We start from the raw sequence: 6,000 nt of genomic DNA on the forward strand, positions 1-6,000 counted from the left end.
TTGGGTGTCAAATCCCTTGGGTCGTTACATGCTTGTCGACAAAGTGTGTAAGGAATGTCCCCTAATAATTCGAGGTTCCTGTTTTCCGGCGGACTTGATGCTTTTGCCATTTGATGAATTTGATGTTATTCTTGGTTTGGATTGGTTGACCGTGCATGATGCGGTTGTGAATTGCAAAAGCAAGACGATTGACTTGGATGGGTTGCCAGCTGTAATATCCTCAATGTTGGCCCAGAAAAATGTAAGAAAAGGGTGCGAAGCATACCTTGCGTATGTACTTGATGACAAATAATTAGAAAAGAAACCCGAATCTGTGCCGGTGGTTTGTGAATACCCGGATGTTTTTCCTGAATAATTACCGGGTTTACCACCTGTTCGGGAGATAGAGTTTGGTATTGAGCTTGTACCTGGGACTACGCCGATTTCGATGGCTCCGTATCGTATGGCACCAACCGAGTTAAAAGAGTTGAAAGCTCAGTTGCAAGAATTGACGGATAGAGGTTTTGCTTGACCAAGTTTCTCACCTTGGGGTGCACCAGTATTGTTCGTGAAAAAGAAGGACGGAACCATGAGGTTGTGCATTGACTATCGTCAACTGAATAAAGTGACGATAAAGAACAAATATCCGTTACCGCGTATCGATGATTTGTTCGACCAACTGAAGGGAGCCTCAGTGTTCTTAAAAATAGATTTGAGATCGGGCTATTATCAGTTGCGAATTCGAGATTCGGACATACCCAAAACTGCCTTCAGAACGAGATATGGTCACTACGAGTTCTTAGTGATGCCGTTTGGGCTCACTAATGCCCCTGCGGTATTTATGGATTTGATGAATCGGATCTTCAGACCATATTTGGATCGGTTCGTAGTTGTGTTCATTGATGACATCTTGGTCAATTCAAGAGATGAGACCGAACATGCTGAGCACCTGAGATTAGTGTTGCAAATTTTGCGGGATAAGTAGTTATATGCTAAGTTCAGTAAGTGTGAGTTCTGGTTAAGAGAGGTTAGCTTCTTGGGTCACGTGGTATCCGCATCGGGTATTCGAGTTGACCCGAACAAAATTTCAGCCATACTTAACTGGAAACCTCCAAGAAATATTACCGAAGTTCGGAGCTTCCTGGGGCTCGCCGGTTATTACCGACGATTTGTAAAAGGTTTCTCGATGATAGCCACAACAATGACGAAGCTACTTCAAAAGGATGTTAAGTTCGAATGGACGGAGAAATGTCAGAAAAGTTTCGATCAACTGAAAACTTATTTGACTGAAGCTCCAATTTTAGTGCAACCCGAATCAGGCAAAGAGTTTGTCATTTATAGTGACGCATCCCTACTTGGGTTGGGTTGCGTATTGATGCAAGAAGGTCGAGTGGTGGCCTATGCGTCGAGACAATTAAAGCCACATGAGAAAAATTATCCGACCCATGATCTTGAACTAGCTGCCATCGTATTTACTTTAAAAATATGGCGACATTACTTATTTGGTGAAAAGTGCTATGTATTTTCGGATCACAAAAGTCTCAAATATTTGATGACTCAAAGAGACTTAAATCTGCGACAAAGACGTTGGCTTGAGTTGTTGAAAGATTACGAGCTTGTCATTGATTACCACCCGAGAAAGGCTAATGTGGTTGCGGACGCCTTAAGCCGAAAATCATTGTTTGCTTTACGAGTGATGAATGTGCACTTGTCCGTTCTACCCGACAATGTGTTAATAGCTGAATTAAAAGCCAAACCATTATTGATTCATCAAATTCGTGAAGCCCAGAAAGTTGACGATGAATTGGTTGCAAAACGGGCTGAGTGTGCTCCAAACAAGAAATCGGAGTTTCAAATTGATGATGATGATTGTTTGAGGTTCAGAAGTCGTTTGTGTGTTCCAAGGAATTCGGAACTCATTTCGATGATTCTGAACGAAGCCCATTATAGCCGAATGTCAATTCACCCGGGGAGTACGAAAATGTACAACGATTTGAAACGTTGGTTTTGGTGGCATGGTATGAAACGAGACATCTCTGACTTTGTTTCGAGATGTTTAATATGTCAACAAGTGAAAGCGGAACATCAAGTGCCTTCAGGATTACTTCAGCCGATCATGATACCCGAGTGGAAATGGGATCGAGTCACAATGGACTTTGTGTCCGGACTGCCATTGTCAGTAAGTAAGAAGGATGCGATTTGGGTTGTTGTTGATAGACTGACTAAGTCGGCTCACTTTATCCCCATGCGTACGAATTTTTCATTAGATAAACTAGCCGAATTGTATGTTTCTCAGATTGTGAGATTACACGGGGTACCTATTTCTATCGTGTCGGATAGAGATCCGAGATTCACCTCGCGATTTTGGAGGAAATTGCAAGAAGCTTTGGGTACCAAGCTGCATTTTAGCACTGCTTTTCACCCCCAAACCGATGGTCAATCTGAGCGGATAATTCAGATACTTGAGGATATGTTGAGATGTTGCATCCTCGAGTTCAGTAGTTCATGGGAACGGTATTTACCTTTGATTGAATTCGCTTATAACAATAGTTTTCAACCAAGTATTAAGATGGCACCTTACGAGGCTTTGTACAGTCGTAAATGCCGTACACCATTGTTTTGGACCGATCTCGGTGAAAGTAAAATTTTCGGAGTTGATTTGATTAAAGATGCCGAATAGAAAGTAAAGGTAATCCGTGAAAGTCTGAAAGCAGCCACAGATCATCAAAAATCGTATGCGGATTTAAAACGAAAAGACATTGAATATCAGGTGGGAGATAAAGTGTTTCTTAAAGTTTCGCCTTGGAAAAAGGTACTCAGATTTGGCCGTAAGGGCAAGTTGAGCCCGAGATTCATTGGGCCGTACGAAATCTCCGAACGAGTTGGTCCGGTTGCGTATAGATTGATTTTGCCCCCTGAACTTGAAAAGATTCACGATGTCTTTCATGTTTCGATGCTTCGACGTTATAGATCCGATCCGTCACATGTGATTAATCCCTCAGAAGTTGAAATTCAATCTGACTTGAGTTATGAAGAAGAACCGATTCGTATCCTAGTTCGTGAAGTGAAAGAGTTGCGAAACAAAAGGGTTCCGTTAGTTAAGGTGTTATGGCTCAAATACGGGATCGAGGAAGCTACTTGGGAAACCGAGAGCTCGATGAAAGAACGATACCCAAACCTATTTACCGGTAAAATTTTCGGGGACGAAAATTTCTTAAGTGGGGGAGAGTTGTGACAGCCCAAAATTGACCCTAGTCGGGAAGTGGTTTTGGGACCGCTAAACCGAGTCACCGAAATGTTTGAATGTGATATTTATTATCTAGAATATGTAATTATGAATGTGTGAAAATTTCAAGCTTCGATTTAGTCGATTGCATGTGAATTTAGTCAATAGGACTTATGTGCGACATTTTTGAAATGTGATAGGTCGAAGCATAAGGACCTATTAGTGCATGAAATAAAAAGGGGGTACTTGCATGTCAAATTCCCCCTAACTAGTAGTGGCCGGCCATGACAAGCATGGTAGACCAAGTGTGATGGGCAAGACATGTCATAGACATGTTGTGTTGGTGCATCATGGGTGGAAAAAAATAAAATAAGGAGCATGGGCATAAAATAATGAAAAGGGAATATGATGAAAACAAAAAAAAATGTGTAGTTGTTCCCCCCCCCCCATTGCCGTGAGTTAAAGAAAAGAAAAAAGAAAATTTTGTTCATCCTTTTTCATCTTCATTTGGCCGAAAATTCAAAGGAAGGAGGAAGGAGTTCTTGCTTCATGTTTGGTTTGGAAGAGGATTAGGAGGAGGTTTGGCCATACTTGTATCTAGATCAAGGTATGTTTGAGGTTGTGCCATGAGATTCATGCATGTTTTTAGTTGCTAGCTTGAGTTCTAATTAGCCCATGATTCAAATCTTTGCTATGTCATGGGGATGATATTCGGCCTAGGTAGATTTTGTGTTAATGCCATTGCATGCTAAATATGAAGCTTGTTAATGATGCATGTGATGGTGGATTGATGATTCTTGAATCTTCTTTTTAGCATTTTTGAGTGAGCACATATGTGCATTGGTTGCTAGATGGAGAAGAATCGGCTAACAAGTTGTGTGCTAAGGCCGAATATAATTTTTGTATATTAATGAGTAATGCATGTGTTAAATTGATGGAAAGGGAGAGGATGCTTTACTAGTGTATATATGTGTGTATTAGCCAAGTTTTGAACTTGAAACAAAAGGGTGTTTAGTCAATACAAGTGACCATACTTGTAGAATGTATTAAGTGTTGAAATCGGCCCCAACATAGACATGCATATTCGGCCATAGGAAGGAGATTGGTGTTGCATGTATTCGGTTAGAGGCAAGCATATTGATGCTTTTGTCTTGGCTTAGAAAATTCGGCCAAGGGGGAAAAATTAGCTAAAATGTTGAGTTTGATTCATGATTCCGTACATATGTGACTTTAATGTCTAATGTATAAATATGGGCTAAGTGCCTTGTGTTCCTCTTTTCGATGCTCAAATGATTAAATCAATTTATTTGTTTAATTAAGCTCAAGAGCAAAGGGGAACTAAATCCGATAAAGGGAAGGAAAAAGTGGTCGAATAGCTATCGGAACCGTTCGACAACACCCGAGGTAAGTTCTTGAGTAAAAGAGCTTAAATTATGATTTGATTAGATCATGTTTTAAGCAAATTAAAATCATGCTCTTTGTGTGGCTATTGAGCTGAAATTGCAAGAATGATAAATGTCTTGTGTTTGAGTTTTGCTAACGAGAACGAAATACGAATGTGCCATGATTTATTGTTAAATGTGCATGGTTATTTGAATGATGTCCGGGCTAAGTCCCGAAGGCTTTGTGCTAAGTGACCATATCCGGACTAAGATCCGAAGGCATTTGTGCGAGATACTAATTCCGGGCTAAGCCCGAAGGCATTTGTGCGAGTTACTAAATCCGGGTTAAGTCCCGAAGGCAATTGTGCGAGTTACTATAACCGGGCTATGTCCCGAAGGCATTTGAACGAGTAGCTATATCCGGTTAAATTCCGAAGGTACGTGATTTGGGAATGAATGATCTTGCTGTAAAAATTTCAGTAAATACTCTAGAAACATCCCAACATTGAGGTATGTTTCGTATGTGCTTGAATTTAGTTGAGCCCTTACAAATAAGTATTCGCTCAGTTGATAAACGAGCTACCGGCCTTTGGCTAAGTTGATCTTTTGTGTATGTACATAAGGGTTGGTAATGTGAAGCAAGTATGATATCGAAAATTTGTGCATATGAAATTATTCGTTTAGCTATATGAATGCTATACTTTTGCTGTGCTGGAATTCCTTGCTCAAAACTTACTAAGCATAAATTGCTTACTCCGTTTCTTTGATCCTCTATTTTATAAATTTTGGTTCTCCAGCTATCGGACTCGGGATTTTGAAGTCGAAGTCGCCCACACTATCAAAGCCCCCTTTTGGTACAATTTTGGTTGAACTTGAAATGGCATGTATAGGACAACCCGTTTGTTGTGGGTCATGGACCCTTTGGACTTGTATAATTTTGGATAGCCATGCCAAAATGGCTTATATATGTTTGAGTGTAATGTTATAATCATTTGGTATGGATATGGTTATTGAGAGGTGTGGATAGGCTTGACAAGGATTGGCCATGGGAATGGTTAATCACTATCATAAATTGTGCTACTTATGCAAAAAGGGCTAGTTGAATCATGGAAACTATGAAATAGGTAAAGTCTACCTTAAAGGCAGATGCTGACAGCAGCAGTGATGTAGATTTGTAAATTCACTAAAAATAGTAGGAATGGAATTAAATAGTGAATAAATTATGTAAACGAACCTTGATGAATCTATTTTCATAGGAAAGTAACGAAACAATCATACGGACAGTATGTTAAGAGATATTCAGGTTCTCGTGAGACAGGGCCAGAACGGTTTCTGGATTTTCTGTTCCAACTTTGGAAATTCATTATAAATTAACCAGAGACAATTAGGAGTCAAGCCATATATGTATAGATT

Source organism: Gossypium hirsutum, chromosome D10 (genome assembly GCF_007990345.1).
Source record: "Gossypium hirsutum isolate 1008001.06 chromosome D10, Gossypium_hirsutum_v2.1, whole genome shotgun sequence".
In the NCBI taxonomy this organism is placed as follows: Eukaryota; Viridiplantae; Streptophyta; class Magnoliopsida; order Malvales; family Malvaceae; genus Gossypium; species Gossypium hirsutum.